Raw genomic sequence first — 16,355 nt, forward strand, 5'->3', positions numbered from 1 at the left:
GACACAGCTGGAAATCATAATGCTCCATAGAGATGGCAGGCTTTTTTTTTTTTATTTCATTTAGAGAGAAGTAATTGTGGAGGCTGCTCTGCTTTCTAAAAATAGATAACTGCAAAACAAATTAATTTTACATTTGCATTTTATAGGCTCTTCACTTTCCCTCAAAATATATGAATTCAAGAGAAGGAACACACTATTAGTCACTTTTTAAAGACACCAAATACACAATTTATATTATCTAAAAGCCTCTATTTTTACAGCTTCAAGTTTCTTCTTTGAATGTTTTACATGAAAAACATGATAGAATTGTCACCTTATTTTGGAGTTTGTGATATAAACAAGGTCACTGTATAATTCAGAGCACAGAAACCTTTTCTGATGGTGAAAAAATTGAATCTTAGTACCACGCTATAAAGTTAATTGGGCCACTGGGAAAAGATATTTCAGGTAAGTATCTACAGTAGATATTTCTTTGCCACCCTGTAGAGATATTTTTCTCTGACTCCATCAGTTTACCTGCATTTTCTCTAAGAGAGTAACTTAAATTATGGACAAATCTTCTCTCTAACCTATTTTATACTAATACCCATACACCATTCAATCTTCAGCAAAATGCTCTTGCTGAAAAATGAAATTCACTGTAAAAGGCTGCTAACAAGGAATTTTGCAGGCCTATTTCTTGTTTTCTGGACCTGTTCTTCTCAGCACTGATCACTTGAATTTTGTTTTCACTATTCTGGACAGGAAAACTTCTATAGCATGGTGACTTGAAGTGCTTTGCAGTTATTCTAAACAGAAGCACAGAGGTCACAACCAGATTAAGTCCAGAGCAATTGTTCCTCATTATTGCTTTCAGTACTAATGTATTCCACTTAAGGCAGAACAATTGATTATTGGTCAGGTCTTTTGGTAAAGTTGAAAACCACAGAAGAAATAATTCAAGCTAAGACAGGTGATGGAATCCTTATAGGGATGATTTATCCATGGATAATGGTATATGGTATTTCAGTCATTCTATGATGGAATGACTGGAACAGTTGATGAGGAAAGACTGAGTGATGTCATCTACCCAGACCTGTTCAAGGCCTTTGACATGGTCCCACATGACATCCACATCTCTAAACTGGAGAGAAATGGATTTGAAGGATGGACTATTTCGTTCATAAGCAATTGGCTGGATGGGTGCAGCCAGAGAGTTGTGATCAATCTTTCTTTGTCTAGGGAGAGGCCAGAGACCAGGGCTTTTCCTGAGGGCTCTTCTTGGAATGGATGATCTTTAATATCTTTGTCAACGACACAGAGAGTGAGATCGAGTGCCTCCTCAGCAGGTTTGGCACACCAGAAGGACAGGATGCCATCCAGAGGCCCCTGAACAAGCTCAATAAGTGGGCCCAGGTCGTCCTCATGAGGTTCAACAAGGCCATGTGCTGCACCGGACTTGGAGCAATCCCAGACATGAGTACAGACTGGGAGAACAACTCACTGAGAGCACCCTGTGCAGATGGACTTGGGGTTCAGATGGACAAGGAGCTGGACATGAGTCAACAGTGAACAACCAGAGCCAAGAAAGACAATTGTGTCCTGGGCTGCATCCAAAAACACTTGGGCAGCAGATCCAGGGAGGGGATTTGTCCCTCTGCTGTGTTCTAATGAAACCCTACTTGGAGCACTGTGTCCAGCTCTGGGGTCCTCATCTTAAGAAGGGCATGGTACTTTTGGAGCAGTTCAGAGGTAGACCACAAAGGTGATCAGAGGACTGGAGAATCTCTCCTAGGAAGACAGGCTGAGGGAGTTGGGGTTGTTCAGCCTGGAGAAGAGAAGGTTCCAGCTAGATCTCATAAAAACCCTGCAGGTGGGGCCTCAAAAAGAACTGGAGAGAGATGTTTTACATGGGCATGTGGTGATAGGACAAGTGGCAATGGCTTTAAACTGAAAGAAAAAAGATTTGAGTTAGATGTTAGGAGGAAACTCTTTACTCAGGAGATGGTGAGGAACTGGAACAGGCTGCCCAGAGAAGTTAATGCATCACTGCTGAAAGTGTTCAAGGCAGATTGGTTGGAACCCTGGGCAATTTGGTGGAGTGGAAGATGTCACTGCCCACAGCAGTAGATTGGAACTAGGTGGTGTTTGAAGGCTCCTTTGGTGCCAAACCATTTCACGATTCATTCTATCATTCAATGACTTCTGTGACTAGGATTAAAGTTTACAGTGATGAAATCATGTCATCACTCTGATACTGTGATGCATAGTTAAACCAGAAATGCTAGCTTAGGCTGAGGGCATGTAGCCAAGCTTTAAAGTTCGTTTAGATCTGCCTTTTGATCTGACCTTAGCCTTTGCTTACTTGCTTCACTTGTCAGATGTAAATAAATTCTTGAAGAATGAAAAGTACTAGTTTTATGATTTTAGTAAAGAAGGAGATGGAAAGGAGGATAAGAGAACAGGATGGATTGATTACTCAAAATGATTTTTTTTCCAAAGCACAGCCATACCTCTTTGTTGAAAGCCCACATTTGGGCAGATTTAAAAATATTTCTGTTCTCCTTTAAGAAGTTATGCCACTATCTGTACCAATACAAGCAAATATTACACATGAAGCATTTCTGATGCTAATTGTTTCTATTAGATTTTTCAATTATAATGTTGGTATAACATTATGAGGTACAATCTGGAATAAAAAGAATGACTGCAAGAGTGAATAGTAAGCTACCTTAAAATATACTTCCAGCTGGCAATGTTTTGCTTTGACTCCTTGAAAATACAATGCAAATTGAAGACCAGCTTGTGTAACAGAACTTGATACCAGTTCATTGATACTTTTTTTTTAATACAAAAAAGTCCTGTCTGTGAGAGCAAGCATTTATTTTAAGGCAAACATTATCATACATCCTCACAGCCACAAAAATTAGACAGGAAAACAAAACGTCATAAAGATTTAACCTACATTCCATTGTCTGCACATATATGGGAAAACCACAAATTGCTCTATATAGGACAGTCCTTTTTATATGTGTTTACAGATAAGAACAGTTTTTTAACATCTTTCCAAATGTTGTTCCCTACTTCACAAAAATGACATCTTTAAACATTAAGACTGAACTATCAGGCAGTGAAGGTCTAGCTGCCTTGCTAAAACTATGATGCATGAATCCCATGGATAGGCTGCAAACATCTGCACAAGGAACACTTATTCTGCACTTTTGAACTTCTCATCTGCATTATAATCATTAATATATCTTCCCCTCTCTCAATTGTTTTAATAACACCGACCTCTGCATGTGTTCAGAAGCATGCTATTACCAAACTATTTGGCTTTTTCTCCTCCAAATGCTGATTTTTTTCCCCCCCACCAGTTTACATTATTGTGAGATCTAGGACAGGCACTACTCAGTCCTAAGCCTGAAAAAAACAGAGGATCTTTGGATACTGCTGAGTCAGAAAGGGTTTCTTTATGCCACAGGAAGGCAGTAAATGACAGCTTCATAATAGAATTCACTACAGGAGGTAAACACAAAGTAGAGGAGTTATTTCATGCTAGGTATACCAGTTTGCTAATTTTGATTATATAATGTTATTGGCACATAAAGAAAGAAACTCAAAGGTGAAAAAAATATTTTTAAGATTATCAGAAGATATATTTGTAATTAACTACATTCACATAAGGGAAATTCACCATTAGTGCCTTGCTGTGAGACAACAATAAATTAAATCAGGAAGCTGAAGGTTTGAACAGAGAACAAAAAAATCACATTTTATGTTAGACGTTAAGTACAATGAATAGCAGAGATACTTTTGATCTTATTACCTTCAGAAGGATGTCACTGGTGTCACTCAGTATAATCCAATTATTACAAACTTACATTGCAGCCCTTAGCAAATTCTGCCCTTCACCAGTTCTTCATATTGAAAATTGTTCTCTCATAGCTTTCTTTCAATTTGTTCCATGGAATTTTCAAGGTTTTTAGGGCTGGGATAGTGCCTTTATGGACATGTACACACACTGCTGACCACTGCCAGACTCTGGCCTGTAGCACAAACCATTGTGATTCTATGATTATGACTTATCACACTCCTTTCATCCATGAACAGTCTTACAAAACAACTTCAAATTGGTATTGCTTTTGATACATATTTTTTTATTATGACAAATATGAGAAGACACTTTTAACTTGGTAGCAGTCTCTTGAGATTTAAAAAAGAGCTAAAACCTCAAAAGGCACAATTAAATGCTGCTTTATGATAAGAACACAGGTGGAGAATTATGAAGAATAGAACACTCTTTTTATATCTCTGTCAAACCTGAGAATTTAAAAAAAAATTTTAAGGAATAGAGATGAGAACTATTACTAAACCAAGGATGAAATGCCTATTAAATGATATTTCTGTGAAAAGAAGGCCTAGGCTAAAAAATAGTGCTGAGAATTGTTGTGTAACATGCAAAATTTTTAAAAAATCAATTTTATTTTCACACTTCTTAGTTCCAGTAATGTAAGAAATCAGTCTACAGCTCTCAATAGGATTGGAAAATTTTATCAAGGACTGGTTTGCAACTAAAAAATAATGTTGGTTAAGGGCCTCCTTAGTGCTCTCTTATTACCCACAAAGATGATCTATTTCTGCAAGTCAAGCTGTACATAATTTGTGCTCTGCCAGAAAACAGACTCATGTACTCACACTTTGCCACATAAGTAACCAAGATTAATTATGACAACAATCCTGGAAACACTCCCACTTATTAGTATTTCAGTTTCTCCCTAGATTTGCCTTAAAGGAAGTGAAAAAACCCCACAATAGTTATTGGTTTTACTATGTTTTTATTATGATTTTGCTGTCACTTTCCCATTATCAAGAGCATCAGTGCTGTAAAAAATTCTGCTTATCACAGTATATATTTCTGTAATCTCTGACCTCTTCGTGCTCTGAGCCCAGAATAGTCCCATAACCCTCAGCAGTAATTCTGAATTTACTTTCACTAGGTATGACTGGGATGAACCTTCCTGGCAGCCTCTGACAGACTGCTCAGTCATAATTTTAACTTGAACAATTAATCTTTCTTTAAAAAGGTATTTGTTTAGCTTGTGTACTCAACAAGTTGTTGGGGTTTGGTTGGTTTGTTTGTTTGTTTTTCTTTTTCCCTCCCCTCCAAAACAGAGAAAGTGTGGAATATGTTAGCTGTAAAGCCTGTCAACCTTATTGGCAGATATATAACACTATGAACTTACCTTCACTGTCATATGTCATATTAACCAGACTTGTTAACTTTTTCTTGGCTCTCCTTATAGCTTGGTATCTTTTCAATAATGTCCTGCTTTTGTATTTTGGACTTTCAGCTCTGTGAGTACAACCATCTCTCCATGTACATGTTCATGCCACTGTCCCCTTCAACTGTGCATGTACTAATACAATATAAATATCAAAATGTAACAGAAATATTTAAACTGCTTTTAACACCTTTGTCTCCCATTTTTTTTTCTATTTGTCTATCCAAATTCAGTAAAGCTGATAGTTTATAAACCATTTAGGTTATGAGCTTTATCATTAGCAGTTGTTCGCAAGTACAATCCAAAGCACTGATAAAATAAATGTAATTTCATAATTTTGTAATTTTGTATTAACAACGTTTTAGGAAATTAATTTTAATTTCCTGAAAAAGGGAATCTTCCCTGCTTCTCCCTATATTTTTTCAAGAAATTTTTCAGTTTCCAGATAGTATAAAAGATCTGCTAAATCTTTCTTCCCTAACTTGAAAAAGACACAACTTGGACTGAAATTTGACTGGGTATTTTAGGACAAGTTTGGAAGTTTCTCATGATTGCATTTGTAACTGGGTTGCTGATGCAAATCTGAGTAGGCAAATCTAATTTGAAAGGCAAAACATTTGTCTGTCCAAAGTTCATTTTATCAGCACATAAATTAAGGTCAAAAGGAAACTGCCATTCTTTCTCAAGTCACAGACTGCCAGAAAACATAATGTTAATAGTGCCTTCTCCAGCTGATTACAAACCATTACAAATCCCATATTTTTACCAGGATGCTAACCCTGCAAAACATAAGGTCACACAGGCCAGTAACTGTACTACAGCTCTGAAGTACTACAGTTACCCAGATTCCCACTTCTCCTTGCTACCAGAGGCTAAGCAGTAATTCTACAATAATTTTTCTATGTAACTTCTTACAGACCCATTAGACTCAATACTCATTTCTCTTTCTGTGTAAGAATAATATGTGCTGGGGAAAAAAACCGGCAAGTTTGGGATTTTGACATGAGGCCCAACCAGATCTTGTTACCTACTTGCAAAGGATCCTTCCCAAGCCAACAGTCTGGTTGGGTTTATTAATTTCTCATACTTTCCTTTTTCTTCCTGATCAACTGTACTTTCTTAGCCAGCTTATGTCACAATTTATCTACTGCACTTATTTTTGCCTGTATACAATTTCTCCCTTTCCTAAGCTGCCTTCACAAGACAACAATAGTTTTCTAATGCCACATACTAGACTACCTCTTAGCATTTTGGCTACAAGTTTCAAAATTAACACACTGGAGAAAAAGAGACTGAAGATTGATGCAAAATATATTTTCAGTAAGACATATCTGTAGAGTCCACTTAAGGCCCATCTATCACTCCATCAAAATTTTATTAAAAATTCAGAAAGATAAAATGATTGCTTGACATCCTCTTATATAAATCTTCATCTCCTGATAACATGTTTTAGTTACCAAGATTTTTCACATGGTCTAAACCTCAATAATTGAATTTTTCCAAACTATATCCATAAACTAAATACCTGATCACTCTTTAAAAATCAAAATGAGTAAATTAAATACTTGATGATAAAAACATGGCTTTATTTTCCACAATCATGTGAAATCATAACATACATGCCTAGATATTATCCAGATAATCTCTTAGGCAGATTTGTCTGTGTAAGAGGTTACTTTCTATCATTAGTGTAAGTGTGCTACAGGAAAGCACCTCCACCAGGTTTGGACTCCTTGTATAAATTTCTTGCAGGCACACTTAAAAAAAGAAGTCCTTATTCTCAAACCTAGACTGCAAATGGGAAGACAACTTTTTATCTTAAAAAAAAATAATACAGAGGTCTAAAAAGCTGATAACCAGCTGTTGAAATGTCAGTTGTAGCAACCAGGAGGTTTTCTTCTTGCAAACAGCAGAGGACTGAATGTAATGATCTCTAAAGAAAGACTAGGAAAATTAAATGCTTTGAGCAGAAAAGTGGGAAAATAGCTACTGCAGCTTTAGGGGGCTCATTTTTTTCCCTTTTCTCTTGAGAAAGAAAAAAATAAAAAGGTCTAGGAAACAATGTACCATTCTGCATGCATAGAGGTATTCAATGGGATGCTCATAAAAGAACTGATAAAGAACAACTTGTCCTATGCAGCAAAATAAAAGAGCATAAATAGGCTCACACGATGAATCACAGCATTTGTGCAGGGCAATCTACATAGAATTAAAAGGAGCTATTATAATATTCCATCTTGAATCTTGGGGGAAAAAAAGGAAGTGACCTAGGTCAGTCTCTTCCTAGGTAGATTAAATAGTTTTGTCCTTGAAAAAATAGAAAATATTAAAGGCATTAAAATTACTACTTGATAAATATTTTCTGGGGATTTTTTTTTAAGATTATGTACAAAGAAGCCTACTTGTTTCCCTCCATGTGTGTAAGCCTGGATACGTGCAACTTTGACCTAGTCTTTATAATATACTCACAGAAAATCTTTCAGCCTGTGTGTTTCTGCATAGTTTTAACCTTAGTTTACCCTGTCCTGTCCAGAAAAAAAGCATGAATGCTTTGAAGAAAATATGTAGCTTGTATTTATGTTTATTTGACTGTGTCATTGTTTTTCCTCATGTACACTAGTCTGAGACAAAATTATATTCTTTCCTGTTGGGAAAAAAATACAGTTTTCTTTTTTTTTTCTTTACAGTATAATACATAAGTTCTGCTAGACTGTGCGGCTGTCATGAGAAGATACATAAGGAAGGCAGGCAGATCAGAAGTTTGACTCAGAAATTAGCTAGGATTTCTTAATTTCAAGCACCTGTTTATAGCTCAAGCATACCAGCACTATTTTGGGGTCCACCTTCCTTTTTCTTGTAATAGATCTCTTCCAATCCAAGCTCTTCAGTGCTCAGAAGTCTCCACATGATGGCACCATAAATACCTTAAACTGTTTTTCTTGACTGAAACAAGGTGGAAAACCTGTGCCAGTGCAATGAGATGTTGACATCATTGCTACACTACACCTGTACTCCACAACATTTTATCAGCTAATGGTTTGTTCCTGTTAATAACAATATTAAACAGTTTCTAATATCTCTCTCTAGCCAAGACACTGAATATGATCTTGTTCAAAGATTTTTGTTCTTTGAGCAAAATATTTGACAAGTAAAAATATTTCTCTTCAAAGACAAATAATTCTGTTGTTAATATGAAGATTTTTTTAATAGCTGTTACTAGCTCCAAGATTTTTGATCAAATCTACCAGGAGGAATAGCTTACATGTAATTTGAATTATGCAAGAATATGGTTTTATCTTTTTCAAGAAAGAAAAGTTTTTAAAAATTTAGTTTCATCCAAAGTACCAAAGCCAGCTGTAAGATGACTAATAACTTTGTACTTTTTACAAGCAATAAGAAAGAGCTACTTATCCTTCTATCTGACAGTTAGGAAGACTCAATAATATTTGCTTGTTAAGTTGCTTCTGGTAGCAAATTTTTCCTTCCTGAAACTATTTTAGAAGTCTCATGAATCAGATCTTATCCAAGAAAGATTTTTTTTTTCATGCAAAGTCTGAGAATTTCAATTTTGGAAAAACAAGAGGAAAGATTTTGAAAATGAAGCATGGAAGATTCATGTATTTATAACAGGCTCCAGACAACTTCAGGGAACTTTCATAAAAAATATGGAAGAGGATAACTTTCACTGAATTTTCTTAGTCACTTTCACTTCCTTCATTTTCACAAATAGAGCCTACCTTCCACACTTCTCTTATAGAAGTTAAGGGTGATGAAGTAAACCAATTTCAGGATGGAACCAAAAAAATGCCATCAATGGCTTGGAGAATTTATATTATACTACTCTAACAATGCTGACTGCATCAGCAATATAAAGTGCACAACTTACTTTAATGAAATTAGAAAGTGGTTTGAAAGAAATCCAACAGTCTATTTTAATCCAATGACAGAGCAATGGGTCTTCTGATGTTCTGTCATTTTAGGATGTAGAATGAACAGTTGATCTGTTTTCCTTCTGTGGTTTTTTTTTTTTTTACTATTTTGTTTTTTGGGGGTTTTATGTGGTATTTTCATTGGACTGTGTGAAATTCCCTGTTGTAAAGACGAGCACCTGAAAACAGATATTTCAAGAAGGAAGTTGAATAAAATTATTGTCCTACAGTCCTTCAAGAATACCTACTTGTGTGAACTCCAACATCAAACTATCCTGCCCCCACTCCCAAGGCTGAGGGCATAAATCTCCTGTTGACTTTAATTCTCAAATCTTAGAGCCCTTTCACTTGTTGAATTATGCAGGTATTGTACAAGCACCTTACAGAACAAAGTACATTATAATTTTTATCTGCACTGAGGACCATGTCAAAATTAAGAGAAAAGTTCTGTGTATTCAGCTGGTTTCTGAAAAGTAGCATGCAGTTGTTTTCATCAGAGGAGCTGTTGGAGAATGCTCTGGTCATGATATCAAGCACCATTTTACCTCTCAGTTATGGTATAATTTAAGACCTTTAAACATAGCCTACAAATAAGATCCACTACAATTTCCACCCTGAAAATATTTATAAAGATTTCTAAAAGCCACATCTAAACCAAGATCTGACATTTACTGTTTCATAGATCTGGAATGAGCTCCCAGGCCCAAACTACAAAGAGCAGTAACTCTGTCTCTCTGCTAATAATCTGTATGTCTTTCCCTACTGAGAGCCATATGTGAAAGCAGAAAAAATGTTCAAACTGCTCCAAGAAACTATTCAGTTCTTTTTACTTGCCTCTTGTGTGTCTGCAGGGCAGCAATTTCTTTAAATGCCTGTGATGATTTGGAATATAAGAGTAACAGCAAAATGGGGAAATAGGATATTTATTAACTTGTTTAATATATTTTCATTATTGTCAATTGGAACCCATTCTAAGTGTAGTCCTCTTTCTCAATATACAAGGGTTTATCACAATATGTCAGCACAGAAAGCACAGTAAAAAGAAATTACTGTCAGTAAAAACCAGTGCAGCTTATTATAAGCTCAGAGGCAATTTGGAACAAGTTTAAAATAGATGCTTTCAAATACAGTTGGTCTTGAGTGACTTATTTTATTTTTGCTAATGGAACAAGGTTAAAATGACATGATGATAAGGAGTCTCAACTTTTTAATTATGTATCTCCTTTCATTTTAAGCCTTCATTCTAATATAATTTCTCTTCACTGACAGAGGCTCTGGCACAACTGGTGAAAGCAGCCTCCACCTGCTGGAATCCATCAGCTGCACAGTCTCTGCCTGTGCCTAGGCATGGAAGGCTGCTGCCACAGGGATCTGAGAGTGTGGCTCTCTCCTGGAAATACAGCCTTGTTCCAGTCATGCCAGGGCTTCTCTAGGGACACCATCATCATCCCCCTCCTCTTCCTCATCCTTTTCCTCTTTCTCCTCCTTTACTGGACCTGAAACTAAGCTAAGGTACTCCCTTAGGTTGAAATCTCATGCAGTCCTCCTTGCTGGAGGGTATATATAAAATTATCACGCATTAAACATAGAAAGGGTTAAAGCAGTGTTACTTTTATGTACAACACAAGTACCTAATTTTATATTTAATGACAGAACAAAAAGATGTCTACAACAAAAGGTGTCTTTGCATTCCACATTTTTCCTCTTACATTTTGGGTCCTCTGGTACCCTTGCGGGACAAAACAGATTCTTAAGTCATCCTTAGGAAAGTTCCCAAGTGTAGGAATGTAGAAATGCTGGTAAGAGGGAGTGGGACTCAAGTGCTTTACTTTGCAGATGCTGGGATTACGCAAGGGAACTTAATTCTAACACAGGACATGAAGCAGCTGAGTGATGGCATGTGGAAATCCTCAGCTTTGTCTCTTCATGCCCCACGGGGTGTGTGCTGATTTTGACAGGCCACACCATGGAGCAGTTTGTCAAGTCAGTCTGTCAAGGTGTCTCCTAGGATGCTGTTCTAAACTTACTTAAATGGGAACAATTGTGACCTAGAAATAGCAAAACTGACTGCTGTCCTCCCACCCAAGACAACTGTGATCTTGCAATATACTACTGATATATTAGCTGTTAGAATATATGTTTCAATAGTGTATTCCTTGAAGTAATATCTGTTGTCTGACGTGTCAGTCTTCTGTTACAAATGTATTCAGCATGGCTTCTCTAGAAATCAATCCATATCTAAGAAGCCAGAGGAACTAAACACAATGCAACCTTCATGACTGGAATCTCTATCTCCTTTCTTTACAATATGATGAAATAAGTCAGTTATTAGTGCTTGTCAAAGGATAATTCCACATCCTTTTTATCTGCTCCAGAGAAAATGTATTCTTTTCTGTGAATGAAGGGAAAATCAGAAGCGCTGGGTATGTGATGTTATTGCTATGGTTCGTGGGAGCTGCAGCTGAGAAAACAGCCACAGAGCTGTGAACAGCTGTTTCCCAGGTGAACAAACATCCTCTGATTTACAATGAGCTATGGGAGGTACACAGGACTCCACCCTCAGAATAAAACTGAAATAGTTGTATAAGATGGGATGAAGATCAGCATAAATACATACATTACATTTGCTTATATATATATAAACATCATTTTTCCACAATCAGCAAAATTTGCATTTGATATTGTGGAACTCTGAGGAACTGTATTGATAATTTGTGTTTCTTTTTATGCTCATGTTTTCCTTTAAATAAAAAGTTTAGCTCTGAATCTACTTTGTCAAATATCATTATAAATTGATAAAATAAAATATCAGCTCTACTTTAGAATACTTTAGAATAATTTCATAATTTGTTATGACTTTTTATTTGTCTATGCATTTCTAAATATCATAGAATCATAGGAACACATAATACTTTCTGTTAGAAGGGAACTTTAGAGGTCATCTCTGGTCCAACCCCTCTGCAATGAGCAGGAACATCCCCAAAGAGATCAGGTTGCTAAGAGCCCAGTCCAACCTGACCTTGGAGCATTTACTACTTTTTTGGACAACTTCTTCCAGAGTTTTACCAGCCTCATAGCAAAAAAATCCCCCTCTTCCTTATATCTAGTTAAATATAATCTCTTTTGGTTTAAAACGTTTATTCCTTCTCCTTTAGCACTATCCCTGCTAAAAGTTGCTCCCCTTTTAAGCCTCCTTTAAATACTAAAAGCTGCGATGTGGTTTCCCTGCAGCCCTCTCCAGGCTGAACAATCCCAGCTGTATCAGGCTGTCTCCACAGCAGAGACGTTCCATCCCTCTGATCATCTTGTGTCTTCCTCTGGATTCACTCCAACAGCTCCATGTCCTTCCTGTGCTGGGACCACAGCGCTGGATGAAACTCTGCAGGTGGGGTCTCACCAGAGCAGAGCAGAGGGGCAGAATCCCCTCCCTCCCCTGCTGCCCAAGCTGCTTTGGATTCAGCCCAGGACACGTTTGTTTTTCTGGGCTGCAAGGGCACATTGCTGGCTCGTGTCCAGCCTCTCACCCACCAACACCCCCAAATCCTTCTCAGAGGGGCTGCCCTCCCTCTGATCACCCCCAGCCTGGATGGAAACCAGGGCTTGCCCAGACCCAGGCTCAGGTCTTGTTGAACCTCATGAAGTTCCCATGGGCCACTTCTCGAGCTTGTCCAGGTCCCTTTGGATGGCACTGTGTCCCTCAGACATGTCATCCACACCACTCAGCTCAGTGTCAGCTGCAGACTGGCCAAGGGTGCACTCAATCCCACTGTCTATACCATTGCTGAAGATATTAAACACTATTGATCCCAATACCAGTGCCAGGGGTCATAACAATTTGATGATTTAATTATGATGCTTATGAGATGTCAGTGACTTCAGTGTGAAAAACCCAGCATATCATATCAAATCATTTCTGGTTTGTAACAAATGAACTCCATTTGTCATGGAGTTTAAATTCATTTAAATTCATCTAACTCCAATCAATATATTTACAGCTTTTAGGAAAATTTACTATTTTAAATTTTTTCTCCCATGAAACAGTAATCTTAATCTTGACAGGGGAAGAAATATCTCTACCAATAGCAGTAATAGCAGTTCCACTGATGTCAACAGTCATTTTTCATTATTAGCTGCATATATAATTTCAGTTATTTAAATTTAGATGTTCTTGACCTAGTTTCCTTTTATTTTTAACCTAAATAGCTCAAATATTTAGGAAAAGACTAAAATGTTTCTGTAGAGATTGACAGCTTTGAGCACATGATGATATGAATGCTGCATACATGTATTTACTTAAATGTTACCACCCTGGTTCAATATAAAAAGCTGAATCAAATGAGTAAGGTAAGAAAAAGGCAAAACCTATTTCTTAAAAAAAAAAGTCAAGGATGAGATTGCTGTGCTGTTTCATGAGGGGCATGAAATAAACCTCAGCCTGGCACCTGCTCAAGGCTGAGTTGCAAGCAGAAAGGCAAAGTCAGCCTAATCAAGGAAGATTGGATAAATTGGTCTAGAAGGAATCATCAAAAGCACACAAGGAAGTATCTCAGTCTAGGCTTGAGATGCAAATATTCTGTATTTTTTGGTTTTAATCTTCTCTAGGTTATGTAACTTGGGATGGATGAATAAACTATACTTTATGTGGGAAAATCTTATGGTTGTTTCCCTGATGAAGAAGTTGTTTCATCACACATTTATTTTTTGAAGGCTTATGGGCCTTTGATTTGGCCTCAGGCTAACGGATTTTAGAACCAGCAAGATTTCAGCCTAATGATGCATTTTAAAGTGGCTAGCTGGTATGGCTTCTACTCAGAATGAGGAGCAGAAAGCAAGATTTGTCATTAGAAGGTGCACTCAAGAGTAATTAAAACAAATTTGAAGTACAGTCCTCCCTGGTACTATAACATCTGTTTCGAATTACCACATATTTGGAGTAACAGTTGGTCTTTGCTCTTTATGGCTTCATAATGAACTGAACCTTAAGAACTAATTCCTAAACATCACTAGTTTGGATTCCTAAGCATGCTCAATTATACGCTTTCTCATGCCCAGAAAGGATTACTGTCTTCGTATCATGGATAAATATAAATTTGGAGGGGATTGTTGCTTTTTGCCAAGACAGAATGTTTCAAAGGAGAGCGTCATATATAATTTTTACTGCATGCTACAGCCGCAACTGCAAAGCATCAATAAGCACTTAAATCTTAACCACCCCGTGTTTTGCTAATATGAGATGGGAATAAGCTGTCAGTTAATCACATAAGTTAGAGTGGAGTATGTTCTGGTAAAGCTTAATATTATTAAATAATGCAAGTTCTTGGGTCTAAATTGTTGCGTATTTTAAAGCTAGTTTATGCAGCATTTGATTTGTATCTTTTGTCTCATTTGAATGGGTTTTCCTAAACTATGGAAACCTGCTGAATTCATGGTTCTTTGTAGAAAGCCTTTTGTTTTTAGAATATACTGGGCATCCATCCATATAAATTAAGTACAATGTTTCATAAAACTTTTTTGAATACTAATGAATTGCAAAGGTGACCTCTGGAAATACGGGAATATGGTGCTTCTGCTAAGCAACCATAGTTCAGCCTTCAGAACACAAAATATTTAAAGAACATTAAAGAAAGTAAAGAGAAAATGAGGTTATAATTTTAAACTGATTTAGTTAGAACTTTATTTTATATTCATTGAACTTCACAGCAAGCTCCCACTGGCATCAGTTTTATTGGATTAAATATTAAGTGACAACTCTACACTGCAGTTAGACTGCCAAAGACAGTGTGGTTTCCTACACTGCTTTTAATCTTTATTCCATTATTTCTGACCACTTCTTTTTTGTATTCATTGACTACCAATAATAGTTTCCCAATTTTTTAATTGCTGTGGTCCCAGGGGCTTAGTTTTAAATATTATTACTCAGCATCAGTTACCAGCTCATCTGTTCCTCTTTTTTTGTTACATTCAGGTGAAAGTTCTGGAGCAAAAGTCTTATGGGAACTGGGGTTGTTTAATCTGGAGAAAAATAAGCTCAAGGGAGGCCTTAGCACTCTACAAGTGATTGAAAGGAGGTGGTAGCAAGGAAGGCATTGGTCTCTTCTGCCAGGTAACAAGTGACAGGATGAGAGGAAATGGCCTCAAGTTGCACCAGGGGAGTTAATTATTAATTAAATTGTTCTTTGAAAGGGTGATTGAGCATTCAAACATGATGCCTTGGGAAGTGATGGAGTCACCACCCCTGGAGTTATCTGAAATATGTGTAGATATGGCATTTAAAGACACGGTTTAGTGGTGAACTTGGCAGTGTTACATTAATGGCTGGACTCAGTGCTCTTAAAGGTCTTTTTTAACCTAAACAATTCCATGATTCTATGTATCATCACATGTTTTAAGGTACTTCAGAAAAATATTTACTTCTTGCATCGCTTTGATTTTTAAAATTCAGATTTGACATTTTTTTTGATGTAATTTGAAATTTCTTGGATGTAATTTGAAATTGTTTGGATGCAATTTCACAATGATAAAATTAACTAAAGATTTATTGTGTTTGCTTTTTTCCTCTCCAGTGAAGAATTATATCCAGAGTGGAAAAGTTTTTTGCTCTCACAGACTGGCTTGGTGAAACTTGTTATAGTCTTATAAAATAGAAAAAAAGACAAAAAAGAGAACTGCAGACCAGTGTGTCTCACTTTGGAGCCCTGCAAAAGATCCTCCTGGAAATTATGCTAAGACACATGGAAAACAAAGAGGGAATCTGTGACAGCTCTCATGGTTTCATTGAGGGCAAATTGTGCCTCTCAAATCTGGCGCTTTTCTCTGGTGGGTTTACAGTATTGGTGGATAGGGGAGACCCACTGGTGTCATCTACCTGGACTTGTGCAAAGCCTTTCCTACTGTGCCACATGACACAGTAGGAAAATCCTTGTCTGCTAACAGTAGAGACATGGGTTTGGTGAGTGCACCTCTCAGTGGATAAGAAATTGGCTGGATGGTCATACTCAAAGATTTCAGCCAGTGGTTTGATGTCTAAGTGGAGAATAGCAAAAGAATAGCAAAGAGTGATGTGCCTCAGTGATCCATACTGGAATCAGTAATGTTTAACACCTTTGTCAGAAAACGGACAGCGGGATTGAGTGCACACTCAGGAAGTCTGCAGATGATGCCAAGC

General features: G+C 37.0%; 1 protein-coding gene across 1 annotated transcript in view; it reads right to left on the minus strand.

Annotated features, from left to right (window-relative positions):
- Window positions 1-16,355, minus strand: part of IL1RAPL1 (interleukin 1 receptor accessory protein like 1) — a 683,803-nt gene that overhangs the window by 338,998 nt on the left and 328,450 nt on the right. The window lies entirely within an intron of this gene.

This window comes from Camarhynchus parvulus, chromosome 1 (assembly GCF_901933205.1).
Source record: "Camarhynchus parvulus chromosome 1, STF_HiC, whole genome shotgun sequence".
In the NCBI taxonomy this organism is placed as follows: Eukaryota; Metazoa; Chordata; class Aves; order Passeriformes; family Thraupidae; genus Camarhynchus; species Camarhynchus parvulus.